This window comes from Prionailurus viverrinus, chromosome B3 (assembly GCF_022837055.1).
Source record: "Prionailurus viverrinus isolate Anna chromosome B3, UM_Priviv_1.0, whole genome shotgun sequence".
NCBI lineage: Eukaryota > Metazoa > Chordata > Mammalia > Carnivora > Felidae > Prionailurus > Prionailurus viverrinus.
In genome coordinates, this window is record NC_062566.1 from 33,971,002 (window position 1) to 33,996,800 (window position 25,799).

At 50.7% G+C, this 25,799-nt stretch overlaps 1 long non-coding RNA gene across 1 annotated transcript; it reads right to left on the reverse strand.

The window, feature by feature from the left end:
• Positions 1-3,852: 3,852 nt before the first annotated feature.
• Positions 3,853-14,115, reverse strand: LOC125167321 (uncharacterized). Its single transcript, XR_007152759.1, has 3 exons — positions 13,984-14,115; positions 4,530-4,628; positions 3,853-3,969 (listed from the first exon to the last, which is right to left on the reverse strand). It is a non-coding gene; the product is annotated as an uncharacterized LOC125167321 (long non-coding RNA).
• Between the last annotated feature and the right edge of the window lie 11,684 nt (positions 14,116-25,799).

Consider the following 25,799-nt stretch of genomic DNA (forward strand, 5'->3'; position numbering starts at 1 on the left):
CCCACTTCTGACTCTTTCTTTTGTCACAGACCGAAAAAGCATTTGCGATTCTGCACTGCATCTGCTGCAGCCTGTAGTGCAACCCCGCGGGCAGCTTGGCCTGCAGGCTGTGGGAGGCATGAGGGCTCGCACAGGGGCCTGGAGATGGTGGATGGCAACTCTGGCCATTAGGAAACTTAGAGCTGCACGTAATGGGCAACCCAGCTCAAAATGGTTCTAACAATAAGAACCTTTATTATCTCATGGGGGAAAAAAAAAGGAACCTCAGAGCCAGAACACGGTCCCAGAGCAGTTCCTCAAAGAGACCCATCTTTCCATCTCGTCGCTTCTCTGTCCTCAGTGGGTTGGTTCTGACTTCGGCTGGCTTCCCCCACGGTGGCAAGAGGGCTGTCGCAGTTCCAGCCATCACATCAGACACAACAAAGAACAGCTCTCCTGCCGTCTCCTTCCTAACAGTCAAGAACCTTTTCCCAGACCCTCTCTAGCAGAGATCCCCTCAAATCTCCTTTGCCAGAACCGGGGTCACTGATTGACTTAAGCTACAGAAATTTCATCTGGCCAGGTATCTTCTACTCACCCTCCTCTACTCTGGCCCCTCTGCATCCTTTGAGGCTGCTGTGCAGGGACTCCATCAATGGGCCACCTTGCCCTTGCCTTCAGGGTGGACTCAGCCAACGAGGGACACCAGAAAGTGCTCCCAGGCAGGAATAAGGAGTGGTCAGGCTACTTACTCCCCTGTGTCCTCTTTGCTGGGCCGCCATGGGTCATCTGCATCTTCTACCAAAGGCCACAGCCCCTAGAAGGCAGCCCTCTCCCTACAACATCCCCTCCTGGTTCTGGCTCCTGCTCCTGTCCTTGGGGACTTCTCGGTCCTAGGGGGTGATAACAGCTGCTGTTCATAGCCCATGGGTAGCCCTAGGCTAATTCACCATTGGTAGCCCAGGCTAACTCACCGCCCCTGTGCAATGCGCAAACTCTTTGCACACTCTTGTAAATAGGCCTTTGCTCACGCTCTCTCAGTTGCCCAATCTGAGACCTGACAGTACACTAGACAGGGGATAAAGCTCCCTTTGCAGTCTTGAGTCACTGTCTCCTAAGCCTCTTCCCAGGCCTCTTTAGCACTGAACGCTCAGTCCACCCCAAATCACCCCTCCCGTCTCCCTATCCGCCGTGCTGATCTCCCGTCTTTGTCAACAGCACCACCGACCATTCAGGCTCCCAGGAACAAAACCTGGGTGTCGACTTCCACTCTCCCAATGCCAGGCCCCCAACCCAGTCCAGAACGGTTTTCACTGATTCCACCTCCACTGTTCTCTCCCATTCCTCACCATTTCCTAATTTCAAGCCTCCGTCACTGCCCATCAGCCTCATGACACAGCGGCACCCTAAATGATCCCGCTGCCTCCATTTCATGCCACTGCCACAAGAAATGTCTTCAACCACAGCTCTGATCATGACCTTCTTCTCCTGCTCGAAACCTGCCCCGACTGCCCGCAAATTAGACTCCAGATGCCTTAACCTGGCAGCAAAGCCCTCCACATTAGGCCCCTGCACAGCTTCCCAGCCCCATTTCCTACTGTGTGCACACAGCCCCGGCTACACAGGCTGTATCAGTCAGCTACTGCTGGGTACAAAATCATCCCAATGCTTAGTAGCTTAAGACAACAATGTATATCATTGCAGCCGGGTCCAAGTTCAGGCAGGACTTCTGCTGCTCTGGGCCAGGCACAGCTGATCCTGGCTTGGCCCAACCCCACGTCTGCAAGCAGCTGACAGGTTGACTAAGGGCTAGTTGGTCTGGGATGGCCTCACTCTCACATCCAGCGGTTGTCTGGCTGGGTGAAAGGAAGTGACCAGGCCATGTGTCACTCATCATCCAGCAGACTCATCTGATGGTGTATTAGTTATCCGTAGCTACGTAACAAGTTACACAGCTAAAAACCACCAACGCAGTCTCTGGGGGTCAGGAAGCCTAATGCCCCTCGGGGGTGTCTTCGGCTCGAAGACTCTCACAGGGCTAGAGTCAAGGCATCGAGGCTCCAGCGACGGATCTGCTTTTAAACTTACTCACGTGGATTTTGGCAGGTCTCGGGTCCTTGCTAGCCCTCGGCCAGAGACATCATTTCCTTGCCACATGGAGCCCTCCATAGACACCTGCAGCACAGAAGTCGGATTACCTCAAAGCAAGTCAGCAAGAGAACAAGAAAGGGAAAGCAAGATGGGACCCACCCAGTCTTTCTTTGTGTAAGCTGATCTCAGAAGGGCCGACTCACGTCTTTTGCGGCCTTCTATTTGTGAGAAGCGAGGCACCAAGCCCAGCCAACACTCAATGGGAGCAGGTGACACAGAGCATTAATCTCAGGAGGTGGGGATTATTGGGAGCCATTTTATTTATTTATTTATTTATTTATTTATTTATTTATTTATTTATTAAAAAAAAAATTTTTTTTAATGTTTATTTATTTTTGAGACAGAGAGAGACAGAGCATGAACAGGGGAGGGGCAGAGAGAGAGGGAGACACAGAACCTGAAACAGGCTCCAGGCTCCGAGCTGTCAGCACAGAGCCCGACGCGGGGCTCGAACTCACGGAGTGTGAGATCGTGACCTGAGCCGAAGTCGGATGCTTAACCGACCGAGCCACCCAGGCGCCCCATTGGGAGTCATTTTAGAGCTGCCTGGCACACCTGACCTCGGTCATAGACTGGAGGCAGGGTTTCAAAAACCGCAAGAGGGTGTGCAGAAGCGCATAAAACCTCTTGAAGCCCAGGCTCAGAACTTGTCTATGCGAGCCATAGATCCAAGTGCAGATTCGAGGTGCGGGGGAAGCGGACTCCATGTCTTGATGAGGAGAGCTGCCTAGTCACACTGCAAAGAGGATATGGGCAAGGATGGAGAACTGTGTCCATTTTTGCAAAGAGGCCAACAGACTTTTCCCACCGGACCTCAAAAATGCCTTGTGCTTTCTAGCCTAACGGCCGTAGGGCACAGTTTCTTCTTCTTGTGTGTCTAAGGCCCACCTCTGCCTGTTACCATCCGGCCAGTCTCCAAGGACCAACTCACAGCCTGTATTAGTTTCCTTTTGCTGCTATAACAAATGATCTCAAACTTAGTGGCTTAGGATAACTCAAATTTTATTGCCTTATGGTTTGGGAAGTCTGAAGTCCAAAACAGGTGTCACTGGGCTAAAATCAGAGCGTTGGAAGGGCCACACACCTTTCCAGGGGCTGGAGGGAACTTTTCCAGCTTCTAGAGGCAGCCGGTGTTCCTTGGCTCACGTCCCCTTCACCCGTCTTCAGCGCCAAGAATGGCCGGGGAAGTCTTTCTCCTCATATCACTCTGACACTAATTCTCTCTCTCCCTCCTGCTTCCACTCGTAAGGACCCTGGTGACTATAGTGGGTCCACATTGACAAGCCAGGATAATCTCCCCAGCTCAAGGTCAGCGGTCTACCTCCAGTCTACCAGCATCCACAATCCCCCTTTCCATGTAATGTCACATATTCTCAGGTTCCAGGTTCGAGCACATGGACCCCTTTGCTGGAGCCATTCCTCTGTGTACCACCCCACTCCCACCCCCACTCCCACTGATGGCAGCATTTTGTTGAATACTTACTATGTGCCAGCCGGTGTGCCCAGCACTCCTTTCCCTGAATGATTCCACCCATTCTTCTCAGCCCTACGAGGAAGGTACTCTCAGCGTCCTCCTTCCACAGTCTCCAAGAAGTTAAGCGACTCCCCAAGGAGACCCAGTGAGCACGTGCTGGATACCGGAACTTGAACCCGAGTCTGCTGAGCTCTGAAGCCAGAGTCCCAACCACTTGCTCGTGCCGTGTCCTCTGAAGCCGCCAGATCCCTTCAGCTAGCTGTCACCCCTCCTCTGCGCCCCCATAGCCGAGGAAGATTGGGCCTCTCTTTTAAGAGAGATTCTTCTCAAGTCTCAGTTTTGAGCAGGCCACCTCCCCAGCTCATCTGTCAAAGTAATAAAAGTAATCGTTTAATGAAAATCTGCCATACACCAGAATCTTCTCACCCAACATTTCTCACACCCACCGCTAAGGCAGGTGTTCCTTCCGCTTCCCAGTGAAGGAAATGCAGACTCCGGGGAGGGTCAGCCTCAGGGTTCATTGGTGTCAGTGCGGGGAGTGGAATCCAGGCCTAATTCCGAAGCCCGTTCTTGCCTCCGCTAGGCCACCTGTGCACTTGTAAATGCCAACTGCCTTCGTAAGCCAGGTAGGACCCTGTCTATCATTAGCTGGCTTTACGCTGGCTGGGTGTGTAGCTCAGTGGTTAAATGGGAGATTCTGGAGAAATACTGCCAGGGTTCCAGTCTCAGCCCTCCTGGTTTCTGCCTGCGTCTGCCTCAGTTTCCTGAGCTGTAAGATGGATACAGTGACAGCACCGACCTCATACGATCTGTCGTGAGGATTAAGTGGACTAAAATCTCTTGACAGTCACTACTGCAGAAAGCACTCTCCGTGTTAGTGTTTTCGTGGGTTTGCCTGGTCAGCTGGGGCTCATTCAACGCCTACCCCAGTGTCTGGCCGTGCCGTGGGCCTCTGCTCCGGCCTTGCTGGGCATCTCTCTTCTGTGACATTCCATCACCCCAGACTACCTGCATGGAAGGTTCCCTGGAAGAACAAAATAGATCATTGTTGAGAAAATACTTTGTAAACTACAGAGTGAAGTGGGCCTGTGTTGGCTATTAATGACCTGTATGAAGGGCTTAACGATCAGACCAGAAAACCATAGACCCCCGGAGGATCCAGTGCAAAGGCAGCCTCCCCAGCGTGGGCCCCAGGGGGACAGAGGGCCGGCAGCTGTCATATTTCCTCCTCCTCTCCCATCTCCACACCCCACCCCAACTCCCCCCACCCGCCACCCCCGCCCCATCCATCCTGGGGTGGCCAAGGCTGCAGGAATGCGATGGTATCTCAGCAAACAGACAGTCTGTTCCCAGAGGAGCCGGGACCGCCCCCAGGAGGCCCCACTCTCCCAGCCACAGTAAACACAAGGGTCTGTCCTCATTATCAGCTTGGCTCAGCAGCAGTGGAGACAGTCTGCCCGCTGGAGAGTCTCCACAGAGCGATAAGCTGCTGGGCCCCTTGTTGGCTGTCCTCCTGGGGCCATAGCCGCACTGCCCGGGAATAGGAATCTCAGAGCTGGCCTGGCTTGGGGCCGAAATACCTCATCCAGGGATGGGGGGCCGAGGGTGGGGAGCTGGCTGCCTTTACACTGAGAACGTCGGTCACTCAGATGAAGGAAGGGAAGGACCAGGGCTGTGCCAACGGGCTAGGACACACAGTCTGCAAAGCTCTCAGTTGCTCTCAAAGACTTCTGAGTCCATTAATTACAATGCTTTGCGAGACGGCTTTATCATCATCATCTTCACAGACCATACATATTGATGATAGCACTCCTTCCAGTGTTTTCCAATCCATGCGCCACTCAATGAATTACGGTGCGGAAAGCACTTAGCTCCGAGCCTGGTAAGGGCTCCGAGAAGGTCGGCTTTGCAGGAGGCAGTCCGGTGACATTCCCTTAATCACTCTAGCGGTGCAGGCAACCCCCAGTCCCTCCAAATAACAATGAACTCTTCTCTGGGACGGCCGTGCCCCCTCTGTCCTCAGTTTCTTGACTCCCTGAAGGCGGGGGATACTGGGGTGAACCGCGCCCCCATTTGACAGCGAAGGAGACTTGAAGGGCCCAGATAGGTCAAGTGCTTTGAAGGCGGTACAGCCAGGACATTAATGGCACAGCCGGAACCGGCCACAAGCCCTCGGACTCAAAGTCTGACAAACTTTTTCCGTCCTGGCCACTACCTGCCCTTGGCCAACCACTGAGGAGTGGAGATCGGGTCATTGGCCTGTGTCCTGGATCCTCTCCGGGGTCAGGCAGAGGCAGATCAAGATCCTGGGGGTTGGAGATTAGCCGGCAACTCCTCCGTAGCAGCTTGGAAAGCAGCAGTGAAAAGAACTCCAAATAACCAGGGGCGGCTGTGGACTCGCAGGGTGAGCACTTGGCCAGGAGTCCAACAGCCCTGGGTTCCAATCAACTGTTATTTTCAGGCTGGTGACCTAGGGCCGGGCACTTACCCTCTCTGGATTTGGTCCCAAGATCAACCTCTTCTGAGAGTTGCTAGGTGAATTACATGAAATAGCGCACATCAAAATCCCCGGCTTTGGAGTGCCTAAGTCAAATGGCCTCTCTTATGGATCAGCCGACTTTCAAATCCCTGACCATTATTCAGAGCCCAGCTCAGATGCCTCCTATCCAGGCAGTCCTCCCTGGTTGCCCAGCTGGGTGTAACCACAGCCTCTCTAGGGCCGTCACATCTCTCCCAGGGTACCCTCTCCCTTGCATGGGGTCAAAGTTCAGTACTGATTCCTCATGGCATCCCCCAGACCCCAGCCTAGAGTCCAGAAACATTAAGTGTGTGATAAAGTAAATGAACGGGCCACGAAAGTGAAATGGCTACTCTGCCCCCCTCCTCTGCGTATAAGCCTTAGAGAGCATGCTCCCCCCTGCCCTCCCTTCCGGAAAGACTGGTAAAGACCCCTGAGAAGCGATTCTTCCCAAATATAGCTTCCTTCCTTTGTTTGCCACCTCCTACTTTCAGTTCCAGGGACTCCTGTGTTCTCCGGACCCCCAGGGTTCTCTCCTGACTCCTTGACCTGCCCTGTGAGGCCCTTCCCATCCTGGCCTCAGTGTCTGGTCCATTTCTTCTCTGGCCTCTGGTCCCAAGAGCGCCCTCTACCTGGGCTTTGCGCTCTGCTCTTCATGTTCATAGAAACATCTCTGCTCTCACCGAGTCTATAATCCAGCCACCAACATCACAGGGACTCCGGGTGCCTCCTCCCCTATAAACACGTCTCAACTCCCGCCCCCAACTCCCCCCCCCCACCCCAGGTATTCTCTCATAGGCAAGGAACATGCTGGTGGCCTTTGGTCTTCGCAAATGTGTCCACCATCACCTTCCCCAAACCAGAAGGGCCCCTGAATCTCTCCTCCCCCATATTAACAGTTTTAGATTCTCATAGTAGCAGAGGGAATGGATGGGCACGGAGCTAGAATTTGGAGAATGGCCCCCCAAATGTCTCAGGTTTTCTCCAGCCCATGTCTTTTTTGTTTGTTTATGTTTATTTTATCGAAAGACAGAGAGAAAGACAGAGAGAGAGGGCGAGAGAGAGCATGAGCTGGGGGAGGGGCAGAGAGAAAGGAAGAGAATTCCAAGCAGGTTCTGAGCCACCAGCTCAGAGCCCAACACGGGGCTTGATTCCACAAACTGCGAGATCATATCCTGAGCTGGAATCAAGAGTCAGATGCTTAACTGACTGAACCAGCCAGGCACGCCGCTCCAGGCCGTGTGTTCCTCCCCGCGTCCGCTGGAATGTTCCCACCTCCACCATCCACCTCCCCATCAGATCCCCACATCACAGGTGCTCCTTTATTCCCCTGCTGCAGTCTCAGACCTCGGGCTACCTCCCCAGGCCTGGCCCTGGCCTCTCTGCCATCCCCCCCTGAGCACCACCCTGTCACCAGCATATTCCCAAATATGTACAGTCTTACTCTATGCCAGGTACTATTCTAGGCCCGGGGGGGTGGGGTGGTACACAGCAGTGAGCAAAACAGATATTGTCCCTCCCGTCATGGAGCGTTCATTCTAAGGAGGGACATAGACCAGTGAAACGAGTGAAACATACAGTATTTTAAATTAGTTTTATTGTAAGTAACTTTCCTATTGGAAGTAAGGGCTTTGGCTAAACGTTAAGCAGAGATGAGTTCGGGGAGGGCTGGGTCGAGTTGCTACTTAAATGGGGTGGTCAAGTGGGCCTCCTTGAGAAGGTTACATCTCCTCAAAGAGTTGAAGGAGGCAAGGGGGTGGGCCTTGAGGGCCCAGGGGGAAGAGCATTCCAAGCAGGAGGAACAGCCAGTGCAAAGCCCCCTGTTTGAATTTATGTCCCCTCCTCTGTGCACCCACATTTTGCATCCCTCTATTTGGCCTTTGACAGAGGTGAAAAGCGTTAGAGGACGTAGTTCATTTGGTCACCTGTCCTGCTGCATCAGGAGCCATCCTTGGGGCAGGGACCCCTAATGGCCAATGTCACAGTCATCCCCCACACTACCCTGACACGTCCGGAAGTGCACACACCCAGACCTACCCGCTCAGGCCCAGACATACACACCCACACTTGTATGGAGAGACCCATACACTGTGGCCATAGAGAAGGGCTCGGTTATTGTCAGCTGGGACGAACTGCATGAAGAGTAAATAATAATTAAGTGCACCCAGCCCCACTGAGTTTACAAAGGTCTTCCTTGTGCCTACTCTTTGAGCTGAGAACTGGGTGGTTATTAAAGTGAGGCCCAGAGAGACCAAGGTGAGCAGACCAGTAATTGGTATTTGCAGTACTAGAACCTGACTCTTCTGATTACCAGCCAACATATGATTTCATTTTTTTTTAAATAGATCAGATGTGACTACAGTACAAAACTCAAAATGGCCATAGGGGCACAGAAGTGTCCCTGTTCTCCTCCCCCAGGTACCCAGCTCCCTCCCTGGAGTCTGAGGCACTTACTGGTTTATTTCCAATGTACTTAAATGAGGACTTAGGCTCCCCTCTTTCTGTGAAGAGGTTCGGCTTCACAAACATAGCTGACAGGATGGACACAGGCTGGGAGCCCTTGCTCCGGAAGCTTCTTTGCTTCTAGAACCTAGGCTTTCTGGGGCCAGGCTTGGCATCCACTTGGTTTCCACAAAGCCACAAGCCTCTTGGATCCGCCACATAGTCACTGCACGTCCTACATCTTAGTCCCTGGGGAATGTCCACTCATCATGAGGAACCCAGTGTCCTCAGAGAGAGGAGACAGGGATGGAGCAGGAACGGGCTGGGGACGGGGACGGGGCACGGTGGGAAATCACACTGTGCTGGAATGCCTTTAAAACGGGGACTCCATTTAATGACCTCTGTGTTCTTGCTCAGCGGTTTCACTGCTGGTGGACTGTAATTCCCCGTGAAAATGATGGCGTTGGAGTCGCTGCGTGACCACACCTACCATACCCTCACACAGTGCCCCATACAGTCAACTCCAACGATGTAGTGTGGTGCGTGCCTTTCCTTTACTAGGAGCAGATGAAAATGAGTCAGCAGAGGGCCTGCTGCCAGGAGCTTACAGTCTAGGGGAAGATGGACACACGGACACACACCCACACCAAGGGACCCTGCTCAGGAGCCTGGGGGGAGGGGGGGGAATCAAAAGATGATGCTCCTCCCAGAATGAGTGAAAGAGAGAGAAGGGATGCGCAGGACCCCCAGGCAGAGGGGCCAACACATACAATGAACAGGGATGCTTAAGAAATGGTAAGAGAAGGGCGCCTGGGGGGCTCAGTCGGTTAAGCATCTGACTTCGGCTCAGGTCATGATCTCGCAGTTTGTAAGTTCGAGTCCCGTGTCAGGCTCTGTGCTGACAGCTCGGAGCCTGGAGCCTGCTTCGGATTCTGTGTTTCCCTCTCTCTGCTCCTACCCTGCTCGCACTGTCTGTCTTTCTCTCAAAAATAAATCCCCAGTAAAAAAAAAAAAAAAAAAAAAAAAAAAAAAAATAAGGGAAAGAGGAACTTTGGTCTTGGGTGGCGAAGACCGAACAGGAAGAGTCAGTGAGGATGAGAAGTGAAGGGTCTGGATGTCAAGGGGGGTTTTCTATCTTATAGGTGGAAATTTTCAAGCAGAGTCATGGCAGGGTCCAATTTGGTTCCTATCTGGATCTCTCACAGACTAGGAGCCCTGTAGAGGATGGGTTGGAGGCAGGAGATTCTAGAGGCTTCAGGGGCAAGGGATATGAAGGTGTGACTAAAGTTAGACTAGAAGGAATGTATTTATAATGCTTAATTCCTAAAATAGGGTGATGGGGACTTAATGTTTATGTTCTTTCTTTATAGGTTCATAATGATAAAGAAATTTTATTATTTTTAATAATTTTTAAAGTTTATTCACTTTGAGAGAGTGAGAGTGGGGGAGGCCAGACAGAGAGAGAGAGAGAGAGAGAGAGAGAGAGAGACAATTCCAAGCAGGCTCCACACTGTCAGTGCAGAGCCTGATGCAGGGCTCAATCTCACTAACTGTGAGATCACAACCTGAGCCAAAATCAAGAGCCGGATACTTAACTGACTGAGCCACCCAGGCTCCCTAGCAAATGTTAATGTTTTATTTATTTTTTTGAGAGAGAGGGGGACAGAGGATCCAAGGTGGGCTCTGTGCTGACAGGCTGACGGCAACAAGCCCAGTGTGGGACTCGAACTCATGAACCGTGAGATCATGACCTGAGCTGAAGTCAGACACTCAACCAATTGAGCCACCCAGGGGCCCCAGAAATTTTAAATTAAAGTCAGTGAATACAAGCTCCAGGAGGGAGCTTGAAGATAGCATTAGCTAATAATGAAGATCCTTATGCACTTAATAATAGTGCTTAATAGACACGATTCCTAGGATTTTACAAGTGCACATTTATTTAACCCCCACAGCCCTAGGAGGTAGGTATTACTCCCAAATTACAGATGAGGGGATAATGAAGTACAGAGAAGTTGATTATCTTGCCCAAGGTCGCCCAGTCAGTAGGGTGGAAAGCTGGGATTCAGTGGTCACGCCCTTAACCAGAGCTTGTAAACCACGTGGGTCCTGTTCACCACCACATCCCAGCACCTGGCGCACGCTGGGTCTACTGTGTTTTCATCGAGTGAATGCAGCCCAGAGAGGTTCAACAAGTGCTTTTAGGTCATACGGTCCTTCAAGATGAGACCCCCATGGGACTGGTCGGTTGGCTCCTGGTCCAGCACTCCTTCCCCAACCTGGCCACACCCCTTCCTCTCTCTCCTGTCTGTCGCCAGTCTCCATTCTCAGCTGTCCCGGGGTCACTATGCTGGCAGCCGGAGCCTGACTCAGCCAGACCAGAGGAGCCAGGCAGGCGGCCACATTCAACGAACCGGGGTGAGGACACTACCCAGCGGGGAGGCGGGGCCGTGCAAAGGGCGGGGCCAGACTGGGCGGAGTCTGTGGAGGGGCGGGGCGGGACCACGGCGCGCCTGGCCCCCGAGCTGCAGGAAAGCTCCGCCTCCTGCTAGTTCTGCTCAGGCTCCCTAGCTAGCTGTCTGTCGCACACTCAGAGAAACCCAGCTCTTTGGGACCTGTTTTCCCTAGCTCAGTATACCCAGAAGCAGGTGCCCCAGTGAGCCCTCCTGCATGAGGTGCCAGATGCCAGGTTCGAGACGCCCGAGGTTCCAGGCTCAGGGCCTAGAAAATACCCAGTACTAAAGCCATCACCTTCGAGGCTTCAGTTTCCCTGTCGGTGAAGCATGGCAGTTGGTGGGGGCGAGACTTCCCACTGCTTGTGCCTCGGACGCTTTGGGAGATGAAATATACCCCCGTCTGCCCACTCCCCACCGCCACTCTTGTCCTCTAGCAAAGCTCCCAGGGGTCCTCACAAGGTGATACACAGACAGCACTAGGGGATCCCCTGAGAACTTGTCAGAAATGCAAATTCTCAAGCCCCATCCCAGACCCACTGAATCAGGAACCCTGAAGGGTGAGTCCAGCAATCTGGTTTCACCAGCCCTCCGGGTGATTCTGATGCGTGCTCAAATTTGAGAACCATGAATCTGTCATTTCCCTGATTCTGGCCTCAAGCACAGCCACCATCTTTCTTGTGCTCCAAATATCATCAGTGGCCCCATGCAATCAAGCCCAAGCCCTTCTCCTGCCCTCCCAGGCCCTTCACAGCTTAACTCCCCCTTGCTTTCACCCCTTGGAACAACCACCAGCCCCGAGACCCCAGGGACACATCATGCATGTGTTTCCAGGCCCTTGTTAATGCCTTCTTCCCTTTGACCAAAACTTCAAGTTTCTCTCTTCCAGGCAACTTTCCCAGAATGCCCAACTCTTGATGCCTCAGTCCTTGCAGTCCTGCCCAGGGTTGAGTATTGATTGGCGTTTTGTTTTGGTATGGGCTAAACTGTGTCCCCCCCAAAACTTACATGTTGAATCCCAACCCCCACCCTGTACCTCAGAATGTCAGTCTATTTGAAAATAGGGCTTTTTTTTTTTTTTTTTTTAAGTAGGCTCCATGCCCAACATGGGGCTCGAACTTATGACACTGAGATCAAGAGTCTCATGCTCTACGGACTGAGCCAGCCAGGTGCCCTGAAGATAGGGCTTTTAATAAGTGATTCCATTAAAATGAGGCGGTCACTGTGGTCCCTAATCCAATCTGATCGGTATCCTTACAAAAGAGGAAATTTGGACATACCAAGAGATACAGGGGATGTGTGCCCACCGAGAAAAGACCATGTGAGAGGCGGCAAGAGGGAGGCCATCTACAAACCACGGAGAGGTGCCACAGAGGAAACCCTACCCTGTGGCACCTTGATCTTGGACTTCCAGCCTCCCAAACTGTGAGAAGATTAATTTCTACTGTTTAAGCCCCCAGTCTGTGGTATTTTGTTATGGCAGCCCCAATAGACTAATACAGATTTTCAAGTGGTTAGTGACATTTTCCTTGAGGAGTCCCTCCTTTCTATAGTGTACTTTTTAAATTTTTTTTTTTAATTTTTGAGACAGAGAGAGACAGAGCATGAGCAGGGGAGGGGCAGAGAGAGAGGGAGACACAGAATCTAAAGCAGGCTCCAGGCTCTGAGCTGTCAGCACAGAGCCCGACGTGGGGCTCGAACTCGCAGACTGCGAGATCATGACCCGAGCCGAAGTCAGACGCTTAACCGACTGAGCCACCCAGGTGCCCAGAAGTCCCCCCCTTTCTAAATCTCACTCCTCTTCAGGCCACTGTGACAGGCTCTGCCATTGCTCCCTAAGCGTGACCCTGGAGCCTGGACAACAGCCCATTAGCAGATGGGGATCTCCGCGGCTCTCCCAGGGAAGGAATGGATAGACACAAGCAAAGGCAGACAATGTGGTCTACTCCCTGTGTCCCAGCCTCACAAATGGCTTCTGTTTCTGAGGAACAGTGTGCTGAGCATGAAAGGGGCCCAGACACAAATGTTTTTGAGGAGAATTTCCATTAGTGGATTCCACCTTCCTCATTCCCTGCCTCTCGCCCTTTCCTCAACTCAAATCACACTGTGATACACACAACATCTGTTAAAATGACCCACCCAGGAAACTATCAACTGTGGTTCCGTTAGGAAAACCTGGGCTCCAGACTTGGCCCCTACTCTGCTGCGTGGCCTTAGATTAGTCACACCCCTCTCTGGGCTCCAGGCTTCCCGGTGAAAGGAAGAGCCTGGGTGAGCAGACACCAAGCACTTCCAGAAGAAGATCCGAGGCTCCAAGTGAGCAGGGCAGATGGGGGATTGGGAGGCAGGCAAATCACGCTGGAGGAGAGAGAAGAGGCTGAAACATGGAGATCCTTGAAAACCACACCGGGAGGTGGAAATTCTATGACTAGGCAGTGGGGAGCCATGGCGGGCTTCTGAGCAGTAAGAGGGCCAAGCTGACCCTGGATAATGACTGGCCATGGAGGGGTAGCTACCCAGACCCCTGCCTTCCTAACGTCATCCTTCGCCACACTCCCCTTGTCCGCTCTTGACCTTCTTGTTCCTCCTCCAACATTCTAAGCCCTTTCCCACCTCGTGACTTTCACCCTGGCTGTTCCATTTGCTAGAAAACTGGAAGCGGAAGAAGCAGACGCTTGTAGCACTTACCCACGTGCCAGGCACTGTCTAAGCACTTCACCTGTATTAATTCATTGACTCCGCTCCACAACCCTACGGTTGTGGCAGGTAGATACTATTATGATCCTGACGCTGCAGATGAGCAAACTGAGGCACAGAGACAAGTGACTTGTTCAAGGCCTCCCAGCGGTGGCGGTGCTGGTATGTGAAACTCCGGGATTCACTCTTACCCCATTAGAATGGCTCACCGCTCCCTCCACCATCCAGTATAAAGTGCCCCCCCCCACACACACACACCTCACCCCTCTTACCCACTGTGGTTTCCATCAGAGCACTGGGCCCCCCTGATCTTTTGCATTGCTTTGTTGGTCCCTGTCGCCAGAGCCGTCCATCACACTGTAAGCTCCATGCAGGCAGGACTTTGTCTGGTTCGCAGCCGTATTCCTAGCTCCCAGCGCAGTGCCTGGCACAAAGGAGGGGCTCAGTCAAGGTTTGTTGAATGACTAAAGGAACAGAAATGTTTCTGTGCAAGGGGGAAGCTCAGCTCAAGCGTCAGTGGACCTCTATCCATCCTTTCCTGAGCCCCCGACCCCCAGAGAAAGAATCCCTCCCTCCTCCTTCATGCTCCCCATCCCACCCCCCCCACACACACATGGGTCTCCCCACTAGACTGTTCATCACCTAAAGACACCAGCCCTTTCATGTCATCTTAATACAAATAACACTAATTAACACTTTTTTTTTTTTTTAGCTTATGCGTCAGGCATCGTTCCAAACTTTCTGCACGAACTCACTTCATCTAACAATATTGTGAGGTATGCACTGTTATCGCCATTTCACAGGTAAGGAAACAGAGAAAGAGGGAAGCTAAGTATCTTGCCCACAATCATACACCCAACAAAGGGCAGATCCAGGGTTTAGATTCAGGCCGTCAGTCAGTGCCCTTTTCCCCCACGCAGGTGGCAGGCCTGCTCCCTCCTGGGGCTCCGGGTGAGTCTGGGACCCGGCTGGAGGTCTGGCCTCCTCGCAGGCCGGCCAGCACCTCTTCCTGATTACCCACAGGCCCGCAGGGCCTCAGGGCCACTCTCAAGTGCATCGATGCACTTGAAGCCCAACAGATGGAGTCCGTGCCCGTGAATCTGCTGGCGTTTCCAGTACAGGCAGAGAGCTGGCAGGGCAGTAGCTTCTGGAATATATTCGTTTTCCTGCTGCTGCTGTAGCAAAAGGCCACAAACTTAGTAACACAGATGCCTTACCTGCAGTTCCAGAGGTCAGAAGTCTGATCTGGGTCCCTAAACTCAAGGTGTCAACAAGGCGGTGTTCCTTCTGGGCACCCTAGGGGAGAATTCATTTCCCTGCCTTTTCTAGCAGCTAGTGCCTGCACTCCCTGGCTCGGGGTCTCTTCCAGCATCTTCAAAGCCAACAACAGCAGATCAAGTCCTTAGACTGCTCCGCCCTGACTCTGCTTCCTTCCTCAGACCTCTCTCCCTCTCTGCTCCTGCCTCCCTCTCCCATGTTTAAAGACTCTTGTGATCACATTGGGCCCATCCAGCTAATTGAAAATAATCTTTCCATCTTAAGATCAGCTGATAGTAACCTTAATTCCATCGGCAGCTTGAATTCCCCACCTCCATGTAAGCTAACAATTCACAGGTTCTGGGGATTAGGACGCGGACGTTTGGGGGAGGGGTGCAGGGAGGGGGGGCGGCTTGGTTCTGCTTACCGCACAGATGTTTCTTAGATTGTTCCTCAAAACTGCCATCCCTAAATATCTGTGGAATCACTGGAGCATCTCCAAAGACCTGGCGGTGGGACAGCCTGGGCCTCAGTGCCCTTGAGGCCTCCAGTGCTGGGGCGGGTAGGAGGCACGGGTCTCCCTCAGAGAAGCCCCTCACAACCTGCAAGGAACAGAACACACGGGGGCCGGCCAAGGCCTCGCAGTCCACCTCTGGGCAAGAAGAAAGCGGACCCTCAGAGCACTTTCACCTGTTACCAATACCTCACCAATCCTGAGCCGGAGGCCACGAAGAAATTCTTATCCCTCCTTTAAAGGGCAGCAAAGTGAGGATTGGAGAAATGAGGTCAGTGCCCAATGTCGTGCTTGCTTGCTTGCTCGCTTGCTCGTAGCCTACACGCACGTGCTGTGAATTGTGGGCTCATTCTCCCTGCAAGCCGGCGCCTCCCAAGAAGGTATTTGCACCATCCAGGTGGCCGGGGTCCTGGAATTCAGATAAACGTGACCCTCCTTGCCCCCACTGTAATGTCTGGTTGGACATAAGCCACCGAAAATACTGCTTCCTTATGAAAATAGCACAAATATTATAAAGTGGAAATAACCATCTGAAACTTTAAAAGAAACCCTGAGACCTAGGAGAAACCATAGGGGTCGCACGGGTCACGTCTGCCAAATCGTGGAGGTACATTTCTCCATTCCCCAGTTCCAAGGCACATTTCCAAGGAACAAGGTGCCACACGCACCAATACAATACTGCACGCACAGATATGCATGTGTGTGCGCACGCAAACTGACATTCCCCCTAGAGACCCAGAAAAGCCTGCGGTCCAGGCGCGGCCGACCGGACTCTTCCTTTCCAGTCTGGATGTTTTTATTTCCTTTTCTTGCCTGACTGCGCTAGCTACAAACTCTAGCACGATGTTGACTAGCAATGGTGAGAGTGGACAGCCTTGTCCTGTCTCTGATCTTGGGAGGCAAGCCTTCAGGCTTTTGCCATTAAGATGTTAGCTGTGGGATTTTCTTTTTAAGTTTTTTTATTTTGAAAGAGAGAAAAAGAAGGGCGCCTGGGTGGCTCAGTCGGTTAGGGGTCTGACTTCAGCTCAGGTCTGATCTCACAGTTTGTGAGTTCGAGCCCCACGTCAGGCTCTGGGCTGACAGCCCAGAGCCTGGAGCCTGCTTCAGATTCTGTCTGCCCCTCCCTCACTCTCACTCTGTCTCTCTCTCTCTCTCAAAAATAAATAAGCATTAAAAAAAATTGTTTTTTGGGGCGCCTGGGTGGCGCAGTCGGTTAAGCGTCCGACTTCAGCCAGGTCAAGATCTCGCAGTCCGTGAGTTCGAGCCCCGCGTCAGGCTCTGGGCTGATGGCTCAGAGCCTGGAGCCTGTTTCCGATTCTGTGCCTCCCTCTCTCTCTGCCCCTCCCCCATTCATGCTCTGTCTCTCTCTGTCCCAAAAATAAATAAACGTTGAAAAAAAAAATTTTTTTTTAATTGTTTTTTAAAAAGAAAGAGAGAAAAAGAGAGAAAGCAGGGGAGGGGCAGAGAGAGAGGGAGACAGAGAATCCCAAGCAGGCTCTGTGTGGTCAGCACCGAGCCCGATGTGGGGCTCAAGCCCACAAACCATGAGATCATGACCCAAGCCTAAAACAAGAGTCGAACATTCAACCGCTAGGGCCACCCAGGCGCCCCAGCGGTGGATTTTTACAGATGTCCTTAATCAGGTTGAGAAGTTCCTTTCTCTTCCTAATTTATTGAGCATTTTCATTAGGAATGAATGCTAGATTTTGTCAAATGTTCTTTTTTTGCACTTACCGAAATAATTATACGGTTTTTCACTTTTAGGGTGTCAATAAGGTGAATTACATTGACTTTTTAAGGTTTATTTGGAGAAAGAGACAGAGCACCTGCATGTGCACACGTAAGGGGGAAAGGAGCAGAGAGAGAGACTAGGAGAGAGAGTCCCAAGCAGGATCCATGCTGTCAGTGCAGAACTTGACTCGGGGCTCGATCTCACAAACTGTGAAATCATGACCTGAGCTGAAAACAAGAGTTGGACGCTCAACGGACTGAGCCACCCAGGCGCCCCCCTCAGACACTGGGGTTTTCATCTTTAGTTTGATTTGGATCTTTTTTATGTTTTATGTCTCTACTTAACATGTTCAGTGTTTCTTTTAGCTACTTGAACTTAGGGAATACAATGTAATATAATAGGTGCCTTAATACCCTTTCTTCAGTCTGCATGGACTCTCTCCTCACTGTATGTTGTATTTTCCTTCTTTGCACGCCTGGTCATTTTGCTTGGATGCTAAGCATTGTGACTTGTTGGGTAAAATCCTTTTGGATTCCTAAAATTATTCTTCAGATTAGTTTGGGGACATGGTGAAGTTACTTGGAAAGACTTTGATTGTTTGAGGTCTTGATAAGCTTCATTAGGCAGGACAAGAGTCAATTTGGTATAGGATAAGTCTCCCTGCTACTGAGACGAGAGCTTTCATATGCCCCATGAGTTACGATGTTTTATACCCTGGTTTTTGGCACAGGCACTATTTTGAGCCCTGTAGAGCTAGGTACTTTTCTTTCTAGTCTTTAGGGGCTCTTTCCCAGCCTCGGGCAGTCGTCTCACACACATGTGCTGATCAATATTCAATTAAACACGAGAGGGAACTCCGACTTGCCTTGTGTGGCTCCCTCTTCTCTGGTCCCTTCCCTGTGAATTCTAGCTACCTTGGCTTCCTTAGACTTCCAGATCCAACTTCTCAACTCAAGGTGACTGCTGGGCTCTGCCCGGGTCACTGTCCCTTTGCTGTGGCCTGGAAATGCTCTCCAGGCAGCAATCCGGGGCATTCGTAGCTCATCTCGTTTGTTTGCTGTACTGTCCTCCACTGCCTGATATCCAACATCTTGACATTGTTTCTTGTATCTTGCCTGATTGTTCCCTTGTTTTCAGGTGGCCAGGCAAATCCAGTCCCTGTTCCTGAAAGTAAAAGTGTCAGTAATCAGAATTTGACATTTAAAACAAAAAAAGGAGGGGTGCCTGGGTGGCGCAGTCGGTTAAGTGTCCGACTTCAGCCAGGTCACGATCTCGTGGTCCGTGGGTTCGAGCCCCATGTCAGGCTCTGGGCTGATGGCTCAGAGCCTGGAGCCTGTTTCCGATTCTGTGTCTCCCTCTCTCTCTGCCCCTCCCCCGTTCGTGCTCTGTCTCTCTCTGTCCCCCCAAAAAAAAAAAAAAAAAAAACAATAAAAAAATAAAACAAAAAAAGGGGTGCCCGGGTGGCTCAGTTGGTTAAGCGTCCGACTCTTGATTTCAGCTCAGGACATGATCTCACGTTTCTTGAGTTCGAGCCCCTCCTCGGGCTCTGTGCTGCTTGTGCAGAGCCTGCTTGGGATCCTCTCTCTCCCTCTCTCTCTCTCTCTGCCTCTCCCCCGCTCAATTCTCTCTCTCTCTCTCTCTCTCTCAATAAATAAACAAACTTAAACAAAAAAAAAGTACTAGTAGTAAAAAATAAAAAAAAACAAACAAAAACAAAAAAAGTACTAGTTAAAATAGCATCTAAAAATAATAAATACAGGGGCGCCTGGCCGGCTCAGTTGGAAGAGCATGTGACTCTTGATTCTGAGGTCATGAATGCTGGTGTAGAGATTATGTACATAAATAAATCAGAAAAAAAATGTAAGTCTTTAAAAATATTCAATGCAGATAAATCCGACAGAAGATATGCAAGAGCTGTGCAGTGAAAACTACAACATAGTGCTAAGAGGAAATTAAAGCATACGTAAATAAATGGAAAGATACACCATCTTTGTGTATCAAAAGACTCAGTATTGCTAAGATGTCAGTTCTCTCCCAACTGACATATAGATCCAATGTAATCCCAGCCGAAACCCCAGCAGGAGATTTTTCGTTGAAATGGACAAGTCGATTCTCAAACCTACAGGGAAGTCCAAAGGACCTAAAACAGCCAAAACGGTTTTGAACACAAACACATCAGCAAAAGCTGGAGGACTTAACATTACCTCCTGCTTTCAAGACTTACCATAAAGCTACAGGAACCAGGGCAGTGTGGCATCACCCTCGAGACGGGCAAATAGCGCAGCAAAACAGAAGAGAGTCCAGAAATAGGCCCACATGTAAACAGTCGATTGATTTTTGACAAATGTTCCAAGATAATTCAGTGGAGGAACAAGAGTCTTTTCAACAAGTGGTGCCGGGACAATTGGATATCTGCGTGCCAAACAAAACAAAACAAAACACAAAACAAAACCTGTTATCCAAACTTTGTACCAAATATAAAAATTAACTCAAAATGGATCATAGACTTAAATGTAAAACCTCAAATGATAAAGCCTTAGAAGAAAACATAGGAGAAAATCTTTGTGACCTTGGGTTAGGCAAAGATTTCTTAGATAGGCACCAAACACGATTGATACAAGGAAAAAAAATGACAAATTGGACTTGAGCAACATAAGAACTTCTGCTCTTTGAAAGGCAGTGGTAAGAGAATAAACAGATAAGCCACAGACTGGAAGAAAATACTTGCGAATCAGATATCTGATAAAGGATTTGTATCTAGGACATACAGAGAACTCTCAAAACTCAATAATGAGAAAATAAATGACCTGTTTAAAACTGAGCAAATTAGGGGTGCCTGGGTGGCTCAGTTGGTTGAGCGTCTGACTTCGGCTCAGGTCAGGATCCCCCATTTTGTGGGTTCGAGCCCCCTGTCGGGCTCTGTGCTGACAGCTCAGAATGTGGAGCCTGCTTCAGATTCTGTGTCTCCCTTTCTCTTTGTCCCTCCCCTGCTTGCACTCTGTCTTCTCTCTCTCTCCCTCTCCACCAAAAATAAATAAACATTAAAAAAAAAATTTAATAAAAAAACTGAGCAAATTAAAATAATGATAATAATTATAATGTTAACAGGCAAATGACTTGAACAGACACTTCACCAAAGAAGATACACGGATGGCAACTAAGCACGTGAAAAAAACACTCCATGTCATTAGTCATTAGAGAAATGTAAATGAAACCACAATAAGATATCACTACACACCTGTTAGAATGTCTAAAATCAAAAAGACTGGGGCGCCTGGGTGGCTCAGTCATTAAGCGTCTGACTTCAGTTCAGATCATGCATGATCTCATGTTTGGTGACCTTGAGTCCCACACTGGTGAGCTCGAGCCCTGCTTCAGGTGAGCCCCACTTCTCTCTCCCCTCTCTTTCTCTTTCTGTCCCTCACTCACTTGTACCCCCCCAAAAATAAAACTAAATTAAATAAACATTAAGAAAATCTAATCAAATGAAAAAGACTAATTATGTCAAGTGTCGATATGGAACAACTGGGATTTTTTTTCTACTGATGGTTGAAATGAAATGATCCAAACCATGTTGAAATACAGTTCAGCCGTGTCTTTAAAAAGTTAAACATACATCTACCGTGTGACTCAGCGTCCCATGCCTAGCTAGGTATTTACCCAAGAGTAATGAAAGCTTATGTTCATACAAAGATTATATGTGAATTGTCTTTTTTTATTAGTAGTATTTTTACTTGAACAAGAGAGAGAGAATCCCAAGCAGCCTCCATACTCAGCATGGAGCCCAAGGCCGGGCTGGATCCCACGACTCTGGTCAGATCATGACCTGAGCCAAAAGCAAGAGTCAGACGTATGCCCCTGTATGTGAATTTTCATAGCAGCTTTATTTACAATAGGAAGAAACTGGAAACATCCCAAAACGCCCATCAACAGGTGAATAGATAAACAAATTATGGGATATCCATTCAATGGCATGCCACCCAACAATAAAAAGGAATAAAAGGTTGATGTATAGGGGCGCCTGGGTGGCTCAGTCAGTTGAGCACCCCCGACTCCAGATTTCAGCTCAGGTCACGATCTCACAGTTTATGAGTTTGAGCACCGTGTCTGGCTTTGCACTGACAACCTGCTTGAAATTCTCTCTCTCTTTCCCTGCCCCTTCCCCTGCTCTTGCTCGCTCGCTCTCTCCCTCTCAAAATAAATAAACTTAAAAAAAAAAAAAGGTTGATATATACACAGTATGGATGAGTCTCAAAATAACTGCCCTGAGTGAAAGAAGCCTTACACCCAAGAACATATATGCTGTCTGACTCCATTTATTTATTTTTAAAAAAAATTTTTTTTTCAACGTTTATTTATTTTTGGGACAGAGAGAGACAGAGCATGAACGGGGGAGGGGCAGAGAGAGAGGGAGACACAGAATCGGAAACAGGCTCCAGGCTCCAAGCCATCAGCCCAGAGCCTGACGCGGGGCTCGAACTCCCGGACCGCGAGATCGTGACCTGGCTGAAGTCGGACGCTTAACCGACTGTGCCACCCAGGCGCCCCTGTCTGACTCCATTTATACCGAGTTCTTGAAAATGCAAACTAACGCATGGCGACCTAAGCAGCTCAGTGGTGGCCTGGGGACTGAGAGGGAGGCGGGGAGAGAAGGAGAGAGGGAAGGATTATAAAGTGGCATGAGGAAACTTTTGGCAGTGATGGACATGTTCGTTTTCTTGATTACGGTGATGGTTTCATGAATGTAAACACATGTCAAAGCTTATCACATTGTACACTGTAAGTACGTGCAATTTATTGTATGTCAACCACATCTCAACAGAGCTGTTTTTAAACACGAGAGAAAGAAACCCAGAGATCAATCTGACCTGGACTCTGCTTCTAGAACCCTTGCGGGGAGGAGGAGGACCTACTCAGAGCCTGAGGCCGGACGGGAGAAGCTGGAGGGGCAGAGTTTAGGCCCAGAGCGAGGGTGGGAACAGGGCTGGAGGCTTGAGCCTTCAGAGTTCCCAAAGTCACCCTCCCACATGAGAGGTGGCTCTGCCTTATCTCTAACAGCCTTCTCTCTCCAACGTTCTTTCATCCTAAGAAGTTTCCAGCCAAAAAAGACTTCCTGAAATTGGTCAGGGCCTGAGGAGGCAAGAACAATAGCGGAGCCCGACCACGGGGCCAGGCGATCCGCACACAGGACTGCATTTAACCCTCCCATCGCCCTGGAGCGGGCTGGCTTTCATGGTCCCAAATATTTACCAGGGACGATGGAGGGAGCAAGGTGACATGGCCGCCCCAAGGGTTGTAGCGGATGGCACCCCCGGCCTTAGCGGGCCTCTGGGGGTGTTGCTCACACGCAGGCAGGACGACCGTGCTTGGCAGGGCCATCGTCAGCCTTTTCTCGGCCCTGAGCATTCTTATTTTGGAGATCCTGCCCTACTCAATATGAGGCGTATTAAGCCCACAGATCCTATAAGGAATATGATTTTTACCGTTTATTCATTTGCAGTGTCCCAGTTTCAAAGATTTTAAGCTCTGAGTTCTAATGGCAAAGTGGCCCTATTGGGGCTCTTTTGGGGGGTCCTGGCTTTGCGGGCAGGGATGTGAAGACCCAGTCAAATACAGGCATGCCTGGTTCCCAGGGGTAGTGCCGTCTTGAAGCCTAGTTTGGCACGTAAGCCCTGGAGTCAAGCTGTCTGTGCGTGCTTCGGCTCCCGGCCATTCCTGCGTGAACTTGGGCAGGCTCTCTCACCTCCCTGACCTCAGTTTCTTCTTCTGTGAAGTTGGGGTGGTAGTACCTACCTACCCGACACGGTCAATGACTAGAACACGTTCGGTTGGACGGTGTGTAAGGTCCTTTGCCGCGTGGAGACATGTGAGGGCTCCAGAACTAATGTCTGAACAGGTGCCAGAAATCCCGTCCTGTCAGCCATTTCACCACCCCCTGGACTCTGGCTGTTTTCCTTTGGAGTCATCTTACCTTATCAAGTCACAAGTTCCTGAGTCACCCCCAGCCCTGCGGCCAGCTCCCAGGCTGTCCCCGCTGTGCTTCCTGTGGCCCTCCTCCACCCGCCCCATATTGTTCCCTGCCCCACCACATTCAGGGACATTTTGTCTCCCTGGGCCTGGCGACGGCGAGCCGCTGGGAACAGGAACTGCACAGAGGCCCCCAGTCATTCCTAGGAAGTTCACGTGGAATGGAAGGGGACACGTCAAGCAGCAGGCCTATCTGCCCAGCCCAGATTCCAGCTCCCAGCCACAGTCCCTCGCTCTCCTTGCCAGGGGGTGATAACAAGATCATCCTGGCCTTGGGACCCCTTCTGCACCTTCATAAGTCAGAATGTTCACTCACTATTCTTGCAGGGACCTGGATGTGTCATGAAGGGTCCTGGATATGGAGAGGTCCAGGGGTCTGGGCGAGGGGTCAGGGAGCCTGAGCATTAGAGCTGGGAGGGGACGTCGGCATCGGTTATTTACAGCACATATCTAAGTGCGTCAATATTTTAACCACTGGTACCAACAGGCCCATGCATGCCAGCTGGAGGTCAGCCAGCCAGGCAGGCTCAGGCTCCTCTGCCCACTCAGGTGTCACCCCTTCCCGGAAGCCCTCCCTGATCCTACCACTCAGTATTGGTACCCTTTCTAGTGGTCATGCTTACTCCCATCACAGCACTTGTCACACCATGATCCCCAATACCCATTCCCTTATCTGTCTGTCCCTTGAGAGCTTCTGGGGAGAAAGGCTCAGAGTGTCTTTTCTATCTCTACCTCCATGGAAGGGGCCACATTTTTTATTTTTTTTAATGAATAAAAAGCATCATGTAGGTTCAGAGCCACTCAGGCCCGGATTCAAATCCCTGCCTCTCCTCTCATAGTTACATGCTCTTTGGGATGTTTGTAAATCGCCTCGTGCCTCGGCTTCCTCCTCCCACAAGTGGGGTTAACGATGGTGGCCTGAAGCATCTGGGTGAAGTGTCTTTCCCTCTCTTTTCACTAACCCTTGGATAAAGCTTGAGCCACTCCTGCCACAGGCCCAGACACAGAGGTAGCCTTGGCTTTCTGGCTGTAGAGTGAAGGATCTCCTGAGAGGCCACACCTGAACTTGGCCACTGCACAACACATCCCTACTCTGTTAAATGGAAGGCGCATCCACCATCCCCCCCCACCCCACCCCCCACCCCCCCCCCCCCCCCCCGCCTTGTGAACGCCCAGGCCTTGAACTGTGCCATTCACTATCATCACAACGGGAACAACTTACATTTACAAAGGGCTTGGGGAGTCACAAGCCTCATCTTAATTTTCACAAGCATCCTGTTACATCAGCAACAGGAGCCTCCCATTGCACAGATGAGAAAACAGAGGCTCCAAGAGTCCCACAGCATGAACTACCTAGAAATGATTAAGGTTCCCCAGAGCTCCTGCCCATGCGCATTTGCATTTTGACCCAAAGAAAGCCCAGTAAATGGGATTTCAGGCCAAAGGGGTGGAAGGAAAAATGGAGGGATGGCAAGGGGGCTTCCCCAGGCTTTTGAAACCTGATCCCACAGGTGCCCAGGCCCTCTCTACCTGTAGTCAGACCTGGAAAAGCAAACAAACATCGTGCCTTTGCTGTCTCCCTGGCCATGGGAGGATCCCGGAGAAACTTGGCCCAGGGTCTGTACCGAGCTGGCTCTCCACCCTTCATTTTTATAAGTTCAGGCAGGAGAAAAGGCCGGGAGAAAAATCTGCTACTAATAAGGAAATCAATTAGTTGGTGTGCGTGTCACGAAATGCTTCAATAACGATCTGCCTTTTGGGAATTTTTCCTCCCCCTTTAATTTTTTCCCCCAAAGAGACCTGGCTGGGGCCAGAACGCGTTTCCAGCATCCTCCTGTCAGAGGGAGGCGACGCAGCTGTGTCTGGAGCTGATTACCAAAGGGATATGCTTCGCTGCCCTGCTGGCATCATGGGCGGCTGGGGTCCCCTCCTCTGCCTGGGCTGCCCATGCCAGGTCCCGATCAACCAGGCTGAGAAGGGGCTTCATGGCCCTCCAACACGCAATGACACACATACACACAGTCACTCCAAATCGCCACCCCCTACACACGCACACACACATAATCTCTCATACTAACGTACTCACAGACTGCCCATACTGCACAAGACTCACATAACACAACCCCCCCCCCACACACACAATTGTACACATACTCACACTCACCCAAACACACATAGATACACGCATAGTCCCTCTTCTCCATACACACATACAATCACACACACACATTCTACCACCCACACATAGTCCACACGCATGTGCTCCCCCCCCCCCACACAATTACACCCACATACTCACCAGCCCACACACACAATCACACGCCCAATCATACACACACCTAACTGCCTTCAGTTGCACACACAATCGCACACACATACACTTGATGTGAGAATCCAAGGATATCTGAGCTAGGACAGATCTTCAAAGTCTTCCATTCCAACCCCCCGGGCAATACCACTGGGGAAACTGAGGCCCAGAGAGAAGGTGTGAATTGCACAGATGGGCACCTCTGTATCCTTACTCACCCAATTAATGGCATCTTGGGATGAGAAATATT